The sequence below is a fragment of the Triturus cristatus genome, chromosome 5_1 (genome assembly GCF_964204655.1).
Source record: "Triturus cristatus chromosome 5_1, aTriCri1.1, whole genome shotgun sequence".
Taxonomy (NCBI): Eukaryota; Metazoa; Chordata; class Amphibia; order Caudata; family Salamandridae; genus Triturus; species Triturus cristatus.
The window spans coordinates 464,798,879-464,814,341 of NC_140587.1; the positions used below are offsets into that span (position 1 = coordinate 464,798,879).

Sequence of the window (15,463 nt, forward strand, 5' to 3'; positions counted from 1 at the left end):
AGACCTTCAGGCCCATCCCCAGACACATCCGTATCTGGCCCATTTTCTGAACCTGAATCACGGTCCGAGAGTTCCACAGGGGCACCTGCTCGTGAAGTAGCTGGTCTCAGGTCCCCGTTCACTTCTGCCGAAGCCCTGGTCCCCAGAGAGGTGTCCAACGGGTTGGGTCCTAGAGAGGATGAAGCGGGGTGAAATCTCTTGAAATATGACAAATTTCTGGTCACTGTCTCTCTGCCGCAGGTCGCTATGATGCGGGCACCCTTTACATCCACGACGGTCCACGGACTTCTTTCATAGGGCAAACGGAACTTGCCACTGGTGATCCCGTTCTTGAGTAACACCAGGTCCCTTTTTGCAAGTCTCACGGGCTGTGCCCGACGTCGGTGACTTACTCGATTGTAGGCCCTCAGCCTTTGGGCATCCACCTGATCATCATTAAGCAGCTCAGGACGCCACTTGGGGTGGTGTGGAATTCAGTCAGCAACGATTCTCCCCATCAGCAGATGGTGGTGTGTGGTGTCTGGCGATAACTTCATAAGAATGTGAGTTCCACTGACTGACCCTTGTCATGAGCAATGCGTATCACTTTATTCAGAGTCCGAATAAACCTCTCTACCTCCCCATTTGCCTGAGGCCACCTTGGGGTGATCCTCCGGTGTCGAATGCCCAACGCAGTGAGGTATGCAGGCAGTTCTTGCCCTTGAAAATGGGGTCCATTGTCCGTTTGCAGCTCCTGAATCAGGCCGTGAGTTGCCATAATGTTCTCCAACTTTGGGATCACTTCAGTGGCACTGGGCGATGCTATGATCTCAACCTCGGGATACTTAGAATGATCGTCAATGGCTACAAACATGTACCCGCCATCCGGTAGACTGCCAAAGTCCAAACTAACACATGACCACGGTGTTTGGGGTCTTGGTTCAACAATTATGGGAGCAAGCCGAGGGGCTTCCCCAGTTACCTGGCACGATTGGCAAGAATGGACAGTAGCTTCTACTAGCTCATCCATGAGGGGGAACCATACTTTGGTCCTGAGATGTGACTTGGTCTTGACCATCCCCCGATGTCCAATGTGGGCCAGTTGAATGACCCGGGCTGTTAGGGCCGTAGGGATTACCAGGCGATGCCCCCTTAGTAGACACCCACTAGCGTCCTCAGTGAGTTTTTCCCTGACATTGTACAGACTGTCCATGATGCGCTGAGCTTCTCCGGTCAGAATCTTTCACTCTGCCTTTTCTCTGTGCCAATTATATTGTCGCAGGGCCACCTTCGCATGTTGCAGACACTCATCCTTACTTGTTTCATCCCGTAGATCGTCCCTGGGCAGAGGAATGGGGCAAGACCGAGCCATGACACACCTGACGTATTCCTCTGTATCAGCGGCATCTTCCTTTTCCTGTTCAGTGGCCTCTTGAGGGTGACGCGACAGGTAGTTGTCCGGATTCCTCGATCCCGGCTGGTATTCCACTCTGCAGTTATAGTTTTGTAGCTGCAGCATCCACTTCTCGACCCGGGGTGGCGGCTTGGTGGACGTCCCTGAAAACAGAGCCACCATGGGTTTGTGGTCAGTGGAAACGACAAACGGCTTGCCATATACATAGAGATGAAAGTGCCAGCACCCCCAATGTATCGCATTGGCCTCTTTCTCTATTTGAGGGTATCACTGCTCCGTGTCTGTGAGGGACCGACTGGCAAACGCTACGGGAGCCCAATCTTCTTCGGAGTGTTGCCATTGTAGCAACACTGCTCCCAGACCGGTAGGACCGGCATCCACTGCAATCAGTGTCATTTTCCTTGGATCGAAGAATGCTAACGTGGTCGCCTCCGAGAGAGCGTCCTTAATGTCCCTGAAGGCTTTGGCTTGTTCCATGTCCCACTTCCATGGTACAGAGTCCTTCGTGAGTTCCCTCAATGGCTGAGTGATCGTCGTGAGGTCTCGAATGAAACGCCCACAGTAGTTCACCATCCCAAGGAAACTGTGGACTTCAGTGACGTTGGTAGGTGCAGCAGCATCCTTGATGTCACGGACCTTATCAGGATCGGGATTGACTCCGCCAGCGGAAAAAGTGTAGCCAAAAAACGGCAGTTTCCTTTGTAGGAATTCACATTTCTCCCTGCGGAGAGTGAGTCCAGCCTCTTGTATTCGACGAAGCACCATAGTTAAGCGAGAATTGTGTTCCTGGATTGTCTTGGCATGCACCATGATATCATCGCTGACATTGATGACTCCTGGTATGTCCATGATCAGCTCATGTATAACGTTTTGAAACACTTCCGCTGCACTGGAAATTCCAAAACTCAGGCGAGTGTATCGCCGCAGCCCACATGAGTTGAGAAGGTGGTAATATTGCAGGACGCTTCTTCCAGTAGCAGCTGATGATACCCCGATCTCAAATCTAACTTGGAGAATCAACGTGCTTCAGCCATTTCTCCAATTAGGTCATGTATTGTTGGTGTAATATGACGTTCCCTCTTAATGGTGGCATTCGGCAGCCTCATGTCCACACAGATTCTGCCAGCCCCCGGTTGCTTGGGCCTCCGTGTGACAACAATTTGGGACACCCACGGGGTGGGCCCCGTCACCTTCTCGATGATGCCGGCCGGTTCCAACTTTTTTAGTTCTTCTTCCACTAAGGGACGCAGGTGGAATGCCACTCACCGATGGCGCAGGGCTACCGGGTGCACAGTAGTGGGGTCGATGTGGAGATGCACTTCTTTGCGTTTAAATCTCCCGATCCCTTCAAATACACTCGAAAACTCCTCCAAAATGTGTTGAATAGACTCCTGATGCACGCCAAATGCGAACATTACTACCCCAAATCTTCCGCCACCCGGCAGCCTAATAGCATGCCCTGTCCGTCTTCCGTCACGTATATGTTGGTGGTGATGGAGTGTGAGTCATGCGAGACCGCTGTCCTAAATTTGCCTCTTATTCTCAGTGGCGTGTCTTGGCCAAAGTCAAGCACCGTGATCGCCGTGGGGTGCAGCGTTGGCGCGGGATTCAGGGTCTCATACAAGTCCGCGGCCATGAGGTTGATCGTGGCACCCGTGTCCACTACTCCCATGATGTCATGGGAACCCACTTGGATGTTGCACTGGGGCAAATGCCGGGCCTTCCGGGTAGTCGTTCCAATCATGTACACCTTGTGCACCACCCGCTCGTCATCGTCATCCATGTCACTGGGCTCTCTCTCTCCTTCCGGTACCATGTTGACCACTTGTCAGGGCTTCCGATATCTCTTGGACCGGCAGACTCTTTCGAAATGATTGAATCGCCCGCATCCTGAGCATCTCTTGCCCTTCGCCGGACAGTCCCCTGTTTTGTGAGGTCGGCCTCCGAAGTACCCACAGGATTTCGCCTGCCCTGGGAACGCGGTTCTGGTGTCTTTTTTGTTCCACCGGGCCGCTGGTTTGGTCGTCACTGCATTTATCGGTTCTACCTTCACTGGAGACTGAAGGGCCACCTCCATGTGGGCAGCCCGGGCCTTGGATAATTCCTTGGGGAGGCCAAGTATTAGTATGTCCATCAGTGGCTTTCCTGACTCCTCAAGGATCCTTTCGCGGAGCTTGGCCGATGCACACCCTTGAATTATCTGTCCCCTGATCTCTTCCGTTTCATCTCTGAATCCGCATGTAACCGCTAAGTTCTTGAGCCGAGCGTGGAATATGTCTAATGATTCTTCCGGGAGTTGGCGCGCTTGTCGGAACATGAACCTTTCGTAATCTTGGTTCACCATCGGCTCAAAGTATCCATTGAGAGCATTTATCAGGGTATGGTGAGTCTTGGGGGTGGCTTCTGCGAGCGTCTTGGTGATATTATGGATGTCTTTGCCCCCTTTTGTGCCTTCAGTACTGCTGCATCTCCCAGACACCGTGTCCCTCTTCTTGTGGACTTTTCCTTTCCCTGAATGCTTTTCTGTGCACCACTTGGGGCGTTTTCCAGCCCTCTGCTGCCCCCTATGATGTTCTTTTTATTTTTTATTTTTCCCTCAGGGTGGTGATGTGCACAAGGCACAATGCTGTGAGGAAACGAGGTGCTGGGCTGGCTGCCAATCACAGACGCGAGCGTGCAGCGTACGTGTGAGCCCAAAGCAGGTGCCTACACTCGCAGGGAGCGTGCACCGCCCGCTGATGCGGTCACGCGATTACGTGCCTCATACGCTGCAGGGCAATTACAAAGGGAGCTTGCGCGCCCGCCAGCTGATGCGGTCACGCGATTACGGGCAGGGCGATTCCAGCGTTGTGGTCGCTCACCGGCCTGACGCGACATCCTTTGGTCGGCACCCTGCTGCTGCGCACCTCGGTAGAGGCGCAGCGGCGATTTCGATTCTTCAATCGGCACTCTTCCAGGCATCAGCGCACCATGGCACGAGCATCGCAAGGTCGATGACAGTACCTTCGCGGCCCCCACACGGTGCGTACTCGGGGCGATCCCACCCTCGTCAGCCAATGTTATGTCTTCAAGGACGCTAAGCTACGCGACCCTGTTGGGGTGAATGTGGGACCTGGGGGATGGCCACAAACATGCAATGAAGACCGGAGCCTGGATGGTGTGTACTGCTGCTGCCGTCGTACGCCCAACTGGCGATACGTACGCGCACAGCCGTTTATCGCGTTAGGGGTCACATGACCCAACGTGGTGTGCCTGTTACGTCACAGGCACGACATAGCACATACCCTCATTCGGTTTGTTGCCCACGCTGGATGCAATATCAAAAACAGCATTAGTGCCTGTAGAAAAGATTTTCCTTTTAGATCAAAATATACATTTTCTGTGTTTGTTTACTGTATTTATTAGTCATTAAGTCAGCTCCAGAACACATTTAAAAGCGCTTTCTATTTATATTTGCTGCTTGAAGTATGAATAGAGAAGGGCTGAAAAAGGGGGCTTTTGGTGACTGCTCTTATTTTTGTACCGTGGTGTCGGCCAGGTGACAACCCTACCTTGTTCGCAATTTCTTTGCGGCAGTCTTAAGAAAATGTATGAAGTTTTCATGACTTTTCCTCTCGCGACTTCACCTCTTTTCTGCTATCACACTTTGCCACACGACCCAATTTATGGGATCCCGGCGTATTTTTGTTTCCCATTTTCATCGTTGCACATGCCAAAAAACACTTTCGCCGGCCGTGGTGACGTATTGTGGCACGTGTCACATGCCGAGCCTCGTTCCTAACCTCTTTTTCGTATCTGCTGTGACACTGGGAAGCCGCTGTGCGGACCAGAGCCTATAGGAGAAGTCTTGACGTTGGGGGAGCTGTTGTCCAAGCAGGTGATGCGCCTCACTAACGGTACACAAAACCCCGCCTGCGCTAGCAAAGGTCGACCAACGGGTTTGGAATATTGGCTCGGACAATCTCGTCCGTTACTGGGATTTCCCGGTAGTCCTGTTCCATTCGCCACGCGCTGTGCATTTGCGAAGGGAGATCGTCGATATGTCCCCGAACTGGGGCCGGGGGTCATTGGTCTAGGGGTTGCCAGGAGTCTTTCCGGGTATTTTTGGAGTGTGGTAGTACGGGTGCCCTTGGGGAATTTAAAGTGACCGTGGTTACTTCCATTGTATGCACGGAGGCTTATTTTTCCTAACTTTCCACGCTCCTTTACAATTTAAAGTGTCGTTTAAAGGATTATTTGCAATTTTTCTACTTATTCTGTGGGCAGATGTACTGGTAGGTAGAAATACTTGATTGGATTTCCGTAAATATGTTTCCTTGATGCCAGCAGACTCGATTCAGAGGGGAGACACCTGAATTTTACGTAGTTTTTTTTCCCACCGGAAATTGTTCCCACTTCACAATAAAGTCAATGGGGTAAATATGTCTCCCGATTATTATTTTTAACTTCGCCCTCTCTATGCTTTCCAGATGTTAGCATGGTTCTTTCGAATGTGGACGATAATACAGCTAACAACAGCTGAAGGCTTTCATTTAAAAAAATATCTGAAATCTGTTAAAGTTGTGGGATGCTTTCTACAGGCTGAGAAGATGAGTTTATGGCATAGTATAGACGGTGTTAATTAAGCAAGGCCTGCCTTTTTATGGTTATTTTTCAAGACTTTTGTACCCAATTCCTTAAAGGGGAGAAGTGCAACTGCAAGTCCCATGATGCAAAGTAATGTTCTAGAGCCACTTAGGAGCTAAGGTTGGGAGACAGCCGAATATTCTTAGAGATCGATTCAATGAGTGTCAGCTTCCTGTGTGCAGGAGGAGAGAAGTAGACTCTGCCTAGACCGACATCAGCAATGATGGGGTTGATTAGGTTAATTCCAACTCGTGAGCCTTGGTGGATTTAGTCTAGAGATGTGAGAGGTATTCATTTGTCAAGCCTTAAGTGGAAGTTGAGGAGGATCAGTGAAGACCTTGGCCCTACAAAGGGGGTGTTTTAAGAGACAATAGACCGTTTCCGTCATTAAGTTTATCTTGTGGTCAGCCTAAATTTGCCTATTCCTGTGATGTAATCATGATGTTTGCAATGTTTGCCTGTACCTTCTACACACTTTTGTGAATGTGCATTGTAAAGAGAACAGGCAAACACTCTTTGCGATTAACCTCTAGAGTAGCTGTCGAAATTTCTTAGTTTCCCCATTCACCTGCATCAGTAATGCTACAAGCTCATGATGATCTATAATAATATTGAATGAATGTGCTGTGCAGCCTGCACCATCCGGTGTACGCAGTAAAGTATCAAACGGGCAACTCCTGCAGATGAAAACAAAACATCCTATTGGAGGAGCAGGCACAAAGGTCTACCTCTGGACGCAAGACTGTTGTATTGGACTCTGCACATTGTTTTTGCAGTCTGGACCTTAAATTGCTTTGCTTCTTTCAAAACCCTGTACGCCACATGAATAATAGTTATGTATTGGAAGTACCTTTGGAATGCGTTCCTAACCACCACGGTACTGTGGGTTGTTTTGGAATGCGTTCCTAACCACCACGGTACTGTGGGTTGTTTTGAACAAAGTAATATGTTGGGGAACAGCTAACTGTAATAATAAATCGCCAAAGTAAACAGTTATGGATATGGTACACAGAGAAACTTGTCTTGGAACTCGTGAGATCTGAATTAATTCAGTCAATCAATCGGGGGTTTGTGAGGCTCGCTACTCACCTGTGAGGGTCTCAAGGCTCTGGGGTGGGGGGCATGCTGCTCCGATTCCACCGAAGAGCCAGGCCTTGAGGCTCTTTCTGAAAGTGTACTGAGTGGGGGAACGTCTGATGCTGAGCGGGAGCTCGTTCCAGGTCTTATTCCGCGATGTAGGAGTAAGCTCTTCCACCTTCTCTGGCTCTGTGGGTGCGCAGGATTTCGGCGAGGTCCGCGGAGCGAAGGTTTCTTTTGGGTATGTGCAAGGAGATTCTTTTGTTGAGGTATTGGGTCCGGTGTTGTGGAGGGATTTGTAGGCGTGAGTGAGTAGCTTGAAGGTTACTCTTTTCTCGAAGGGAAGCCAGTGGAGGTCTTGTAGGTGATGAGTGCTGTGTTCATGTGGTGGGATGCCGAGGAGGAGTTTGGCTGCAGTGTTCTCGATGGTCTGGAGTTTACGGAGCAGGGATTTGTTGATACCATCTTAGTAGTCCAGTCTGCTTGTTATGAGTGCTTGGGTGACTGTCTTTCTGGATTTGGGGGATTCCCCTTATCGTCTTGCGAAGGGTGTTGAATCACGTGGAGGAGACGGTGTTGATCTGTAAGGTCATGGTAAGGGAGGAGTGTAGTATTATGCCGAGGTTCCGGGCATGGTCCGTGGGGGGCGTTGCAGAGGCTGGTGGGCCACCATGAGTCGTCCCATGCTGAGAGGGGGGTCTGAGGACGAGGACTTCTGTCTTCTCCGAGTTGAGCTTCAGACAGGTGCTGCACATCTAGGATGCAACGTCTTTCATTCCTTCCTGGAAGCGGAGTCTGGTGTTGTTGGGATCCTTTGTGAGGTAGAGGATGAGCTGGGAGTCGTCGGCATAGGATACTATGCTGAGTCCATGTAGATGTTGAAGCGCATGGGGCTGAGTGATGATCCTTGGGGTACTCTGCAGTTGAACTCTATGGGTTCGGAGAGGAAAGGCAGGAGTCTGATTCTTTGGGTTCGGCCAGTGAGGAAAGAGCGCATCCAGTTGAGGGTGGTTCCCTGTATGCTGGCGTCGTGGAGTCTGGCGCTGAGAGTGCGGTGGGAGACAGTTTCGAAAGCTGCAGAGAGGTCTAGTAGGATGAGGGCCGTGGTGTGGCCCTGATCGAGGAGAGTGTGGATGTCTGGTGGCGAGGTGGGCAGTTTCAGTGCTGTGGTTGCTGCGGAATCCGGTTTGGGATGAGTTGAGGATGGAGTTAGCTTCGATGAAGTTCATGAGCTGGATGCTTACGATCTTCTGTGACTTAAGCCACGAAGAAGTGGAGAGAGATGGGTCTGTAGTTTTTGAGGTCTGTCGGGTTTGCGGAGGACTTCTTGAGGAGAGGCTTGGCTTTTTGCGCGCTTTTTAGTCGTCTGGGAATGAGCCGGATTCGAAAGTTGCGTTGATGGTGCGTCCTAGCTCCGGTGCTATGGCAGTGCTGGCTCTGTGGAAGTTGTGCAGCGGGTAGGGGTTTGTGGGGGCTCCTGAGTGAAGGCTCTTTATGGTCGTGGCGGTGTCTTGGGTGGTGACCGGGGTCCAGGTGGAGATGGTAGGATTAAATGATACTTGAATAGAAACTTAATCAGTTGTTCCCCAAAGGGAAGTAAAAGTGTGTAAAAGTTAGCAAGTTCTCATATCCTATGAATGTAAGGTCATTATTCATTCGCTGAAACATTAGATTGTTATGAATTGCTCTTCTGGTCTGTAGAACATGTTGCCTGTATTGTTTTGTTAGATGATTTTTGCCACTGTGAGAACATTACTGGTCCACATCCACACAATACTCACCACCATTGCTTGCCTTGTAGGACTTGTCTGATTTTGCTGTACTGTTATATACCTGTCTGGCCAATTCAACCTGTTGTAGCAGCTTGGGTTGAATGTAGTCTTCAAGTATAGGGTTTCATGTTAAGTTGGTTAGAATGAGAGATATTGTGATATATGCAGTTTTTAAAGAAATTAAATGGCTTCTTTTCTGTCGGAGGCGAAGGAACAATAGTTCACCTGTTAATTAAAAAATTATCTCTGCCGTTTACACAGTAATTTTGTCTTGGTAATGGAAGGACAGAATATTTTTCAGTTGGTCATCGCTACACCATTTTTTTTTTTTTTTTTAGCGAAACACATTTAGTATTAGTAAGCCTGAACATACATTGGCAAAGGCAGTAGAGTAGGTCCTTTATCAAAGGGGGAATGAGAAAAGTAGGCCCATAGGTGTGTTCAATTATCCCATACTACAAATTCGACAGGGTCTCAAAATGGGTACTATCAGGATTGGAGGAAACCTTTTTTACCTATCTGAATATGTTAATTAAAAAGGACCCCAACTCTCACCACTAACATGTTAAATCAGAATACATGTCGGACTTGATGTTCATCTACTTATCACATAATCTTCACTTGATTCCCCTCACATCTTCATCTTATGTCTATGTATTGGGTACACATCTAATGTAGATAATAAAATACATCCTTACAGGACAATGTATTATTTCCAGAGGGATTCTGGACATATACGCCAGCCTACGGTGAACTCCTCTTGACGATGTGAGTGAGCTTACCTTTTGATGACAATGCAGTTCTTGCTGACACCATGCAGTCTATAAATATGAACATAAATATGTATGCTTTATCATACTGTTTGACAACAGCAGGCTCGAAAGGTGCCCCACTCCATTTGACCCTTTCAAACCCGAGTTGGGTAAGAAGAAATGGTAACATATAGAAACGTTCTGAATGCTCACCTAATACGTTTTACATGTGTGTAGCACTTTCACCGGGTAATGGCATATGCATGTGCGACCACTGCGCCTCTGGCCTGGTTGCCCCCTCGCTCCTCTACGCTCCTGCTCCAGAGCTCCTTGCTGAGTGTGATCTTCACCGCCGCCGATAGGAGCGCCCCAGCCGCCGCAGGGCCGCCCGCTCAGCCTGATTACGTTTCCCGCCGCTTCCTGCCTGCGGCCCCGCCCCCTCACCAGACGATTGGTGGACGCGACCCCGCCTCCCAGCTGACCCGCCCTCCCGGATCCCTTATGTCGCCCCCTCAGCGACCGCGCAGCGGACGCGCGCAGCGGGAGCACCGACTGAGCGCCAAAGGTAAGCCCGTCTGCGCCCATCCGCGCCTGGCCGCGCCCAGTGCCAGGACCCCTGGCCCCCGCAGACCCCAGCCCACCCGCCGGACCTACGACGCCACCGAACTCTACGCACTCAATGCCGGAAGAATCCCGGGGTGCTACCGAGACGCACCCACGGACCCTTCTGCTGCAACGCCTGCAAGTTCACCTGCATACGGACCTGCACCACTCCAGCAGTGCTCAAGACCTCGACGAGCAACAGCAGCAGCCACCTAAAGTGCATCCTGCTCAACACCCGCTCCGTCCACAGACACGCCGTCGAGCTCTGGAACCTGCTCGACACTACTTCACCAGACGTCGCCTTCCTCACGGAAACCTGGATGAACGCCTCTTCAGCGCCCGACATCGCCATCCCAGACGGCTACAAGATCATCCGAAAGGACCGCATCAACCACACCGGAGGAGGCATCGCCATCGTCCACAGGAACACCATCCGCATCACGACCAACACCGACGACACCCTCGCAACCGCCGAGCACCTGCACTTTCAGGTCCACATCAACCCCAAGACCACCCTCAGAGGCACCCTCATCTACAGACCCCCGGGACAACGCACACAATTCAGCGAAGACATCGCCGACTTCATCAGCCCGCACGCCCTCTGCTCCGCTGACTACATCCTCCTAGGGGACCTCAACTTCCACCTGGAGAACAACAACGACCGCAACACCACCACCCTGCTGGACAACCTCGCCAACCTGGGACTCAAGCAGCTGGTGACCACCCTCACCCACTACGCCGGACACACACTCGACCCCGTCTTCTCATCCAGCAAGGTCATCGCCTTCAGCCACGCCACCGGACTCCACTGGACGGACCACAGCTGCGTCCACTTCAGCTTCGGAAGGACCACGACCCACCACCACCAGCAACAGGTTGCACGCAGGAGCTGGAACAAGATCACAGCCGACCAGCTCACGACCTCCCTGAACATGAACCCTCCCACCAGCACAACGAACCCTAGCCAGGCGGCCACCAACCTCACGAAGTGGATCAGCGACTGCGCATACGAGCTCGCCCCCCATGAGGACCCCGCCTAGCAGACCCGGCAGCAAGAAAGCCCCATGGTTCACCGACGAACTCAAGAGCTCCAAGAAGAACTGCCGAGCCCTCGAGAGAACCTGGCGCAGAGACCCAACACCGGACAACATGACTGCCCTCAAGCTCGCCACCCGAAAACACCACCAACTGATCCACGCCACCAAGAAAACTGCATTCAAGGAACGACTGGACAACAACGCACACAACAGCAAGGAACTCTTCAACATCGTTAAAGAGCTCTCCAACCCCAACGCCGGAAACAACGACATCACCCCTTCGCAAGACCTCTGCAACTCCCTCGCCTCCTACATCCACAACAAGATCGCGGACATACACAACAGCTTCAGCACTCAACCGACGAACGCCACGACCGAACCACCGCCCCCCACCACCACCCTCCGCGCCTGGACTCCGATCAGCACCGAAGACACCGTCCGCACGATGAACTCCATCCACTCCGGATCTCCGACCGACCCCTGCCCTCACCACGTCTTCAACAAAGCTGACGCTGTCATCGCACCCCACCTGCGGGACATCATCAACACCTCCTTCGACACCGCCACCTTCCCGGAGAGCTGGAAGCACGCCAAACTCAGCGCCCTACTCAAGAAGCCATCGGCCGACCCGACCGACCTCAAGAACTACCGCCCCATCTCGCTGCTCCCGTTTCCTGCAAAAGTCATCGAGAAGACCGTAAACAAGCAGCTGGCCGCCTTCCTCGAGACGAATGGATCCCTCGACCCCTCGCAGTCTGGCTTCCGGGCCAACCACAGCACCGAGACCGCCCTGATCGCGGCCACCGATGACATCCGAGCGCTGCTCGACAACGGAGAAACAGCGGCCCTCATCCTCCTCGACCTCTCCGCGGCCTTCGACACTGTCTGCCACCGTACCCTAGTACAACGCCTCAGCAACGTCGGAGTCCAGGAGAAGGCACTGGAGTGGATCATCTCCTTCCTCGCCGGAAGGACACAGAGAGTCCGTCTCCCTCCGTTCAGATCTGAAGCCACTGAAGTCATCTGCGGCGTCCCTCAAGGCTCCTCGCTCAGTCCAACCCTCTTCAACGTCTACATGAGCCCCCTCGCAGAACCTCAACATCATCTCATACGCTGACGACACCCAGCTGATCCTCTCCCTCACCAACGACCCCGCCACCGCCAGAGCCAACCTTCACGAAGGGATGAAAGAGGTAGCCGAATGGATGAAGAACAGCCGCCTGAAACTGAACTCGGACAAGACGGAAGTCTTCATCCTGGGATCCTCACCCGCCGCTTGGGACGACTCCTGGTGGCCCCCCGCCCTAGGCAGCGCACCCAAACCAACAGACCACGCACGCAACCTGGGCTTCATCCTGGACTCCTCCCTCTCCATGACCAAACAAGTCAACGCCGTCTCCTCGTCGTGCTTCAACATCCTGCGCATGCTACGTAAGATCTTCTGGTGGATCCCCACCGAGACCAGGAAGACGGTCACCCAGGCCCTTGTCACCAGCTGTCTGGACTACGGCAACTCCCTCTACGCCGGAACCACCGCCAAACTCCAGAAGAGACTCCAGCGGATCCAGAACGCCTAAGCACGACTCATCCTGGACATTCCCCGTCGCAGCCACATCTCCGGACACCTGAGAGACCTGCACTGGCTCCCGGTCAACAAGAGAATCACCTTCCGTCTCCTCACCCACGCACACAAAGCCCTACACAGCCAAGGCCCAGGATACCTCAACAGCCGCCTCAACTTCTACGCTCCCAAACGCCAGCTTCGATCGACCAGCCACGCCCTCGCCGCCGTCCCCCGCATCCGAAGAGCCACCACAGGGGGACGGTCCTTCTCCTACCTCGCCGCCAAGACATGGAACTCCCTCCCCACCCACCTCCGCCTGACCCAGGACCACCTCGCCTTCAGGAAGCAACTCAAGACCTGGCTGTTCGAGCAGTAGCAGACCCCCCTCCCCCAGCGCCTTGAGACCCTCTGGGTGAGTAGCGCGCTATATAAATGCGATGATTGATTTGCAGTGGGGTAATGCTGGCGAGAATCCTCACTTTTGAGAACCAGTATGTGACGTGAACATTTATAAGTGTAATTACTGACCTCTGCTCTATACACCATTTGGTGTCTTTTTACAGGTTGTTAACCATGTGTCAACACACAACAAAACAGGAGTATACAGAATGTGTATGTGTCTTATGTGCTTATTCATGTGACAGGGCACCTGCACTTTACACCTAGTTAACCATTTAAATGAAGTTTAGGAGCAACTGGAATGCAAAATTACAGAAGATAAGGATCCAAGTCTTGAAGAAAGTTGTAGGCCATGCATGAGGATTATAACAAACAACTGAAACATGACGGCCTAGGTAATTTAAGATCATTGACCATCCTCTACGAGTCCTGATGTTTTTGTTTTGGTTAGTACCAAAGTTAACTGGAATAAAGTTAGTCAAGGTCACCTATAGGTAATTTTAATTGTCTTGAGGATCCCACTGCTGTTTTTGTGCAACAAACCAAGAGATCTCCACAAAGTCCTCCAGGAAGTTGGAGCCCATTCACACTCCCATCAATGAAGTCTCGACGAGGAACAATTAAATGATGAAGCATTCTCCCTAGGTTAAGGTTGGGACTCAGTTCTATGTCCAGTGGCTTTTTGATTTTGTACAGCCAGTAGATCGTCCTTTATAACCTAATAACTATTATTTTGGCCAGTGCTCCTTTGTTTTGGCATTCCATTTTGTTAAAAAAAAAATTCAAGATGGCTGGCGAGGCTATAACATCTTCATATGTGCAGGAATACGTTTGGGAATGGTTTTTCTCATAAAAAGCATTCGAAGATGGCACTCTGGGATTACATACACTTTTGAGACTTTAATGTACTATTCCAAGGTGGCTGATTGCAATTTTTGAATGGTATATTAAAGAGTGTATGGAGGATGATGTACAAAGAGAAGGAAACAACCAACACAGTAGCAGTGCTCAACCCCCAGGGCACCGCAATTTTACTCCCATAAAGCGTGGAAAGCAAAAAATAAAAATAAATGGCCCTCACATCATTAGGGACAGATAAAAGGTATCCAGTCTGAAAGATCGTAAAGAAGAAATGCTTAGTAGAGGGGCAAACTCAGGAGGAATACCATTGAATAAGAGCAGAGAAACTGACCTCAACAAGATAGTCATCCAGTCAGCAGCAAGGGGCAGACCCACATTTGCTGTTTATTTCGTATTGCAGCTGTGGGTGAGACCTAAAAAAAGGAATCATTAACCTTGTTTACAGTTTCTAGGTACCTCTTGTTTTTTTAGCAGATTACTGGCTTTACCTATAATGACCTTATCGCATTTTATTTTAATTAGAAAATATCATCCTTTGGGTGGTGTTTCCCCAGAGTTTTGGCTTCCGAAACAGAACTAATTTTTGTTGGCATTAGGGATCTGTGCACTTTATACCTGCTAACCAGAGGTAAAGTGCGTGTCCTCTCCCTTTTAAACATGGTCAAATTGCTATACACTGAATTGGGACATTTAATGTACTTATAATTCCCTAGTATACAGTACTATGTGTATCTAGGGCCTGTAAATTGAATGTTACAAGTGTCCTGCAGCACCCTTTTTGCCACCCATCAGAGTAGCAATGTAAAACGTGTACAGGCCTTTCTTTACAGCTTGTGTGTGCAGTTGATAACTGCCACTTTGAGTTGCTGAATAAACCTTTTTGCAGAGACCTAAACCACTAATAATTCACCTCTAAGGCAGTCCCTAAATGCACATTGGGCAGTATGCTTGTATATAAAAAGTAAGGCATGTATATTTGTTTTACCTGTGTTAGCAGTGAAAATCCCAATCGTGTTTTTTTTAGTGGGATAGGGTGGCTCTCTTGTTGAAATGCACTTGTTTACGTTGTGCCTTATTATGATGCATAGCTTCAGTTTGAAAATAGTTATAAAAATGATTCAAGGACTCCTTGGAAAAGGGTGAACTACCTTTATTAAAATGTGCTTTTCTGCCAATGCCCAGGATCACCTGACTGTTAATGGTTCTCCTGACTGGTAATGCTCTCCTGTGGTATGATGTGTATTCCTCCCAGGCCATGGACAAAGAGCCTGGATGTGGAAAGTTTAAGGTTTTTCTGGTAGGGTGGCTGGGGAAGAGCTGTGCTATTGCCCTGATTTCACTTAAAAAGGGCCTACCCTGGCCCACATTAAAGGACCTGC

The 15,463-nt window shown here is 50.6% G+C and overlaps 1 protein-coding gene across 9 annotated transcripts in view; it reads left to right on the plus strand.

The window, feature by feature from the left end:
• Window positions 1-5,102: 5,102 nt before the first annotated feature.
• C5_1H8orf88 (chromosome 5_1 C8orf88 homolog) overlaps window positions 5,103-15,463 on the plus strand; it is a 579,684-nt gene continuing 569,323 nt past the window's right edge. For 6 of the 9 annotated variants that reach the window (XM_085604093.1, XM_085604088.1, XM_085604094.1 and 3 more), the window contains exon 1: window positions 5,133-5,270. The gene's annotated coding sequence lies outside the window, so the exon portion shown is untranslated. Of the gene's footprint in view, window positions 5,290-5,432; window positions 5,492-15,463 lie in introns of those variants that run through there. The other 3 variants (XM_085604097.1, XM_085604089.1, XM_085604091.1) reach the window with 3 other exon arrangements.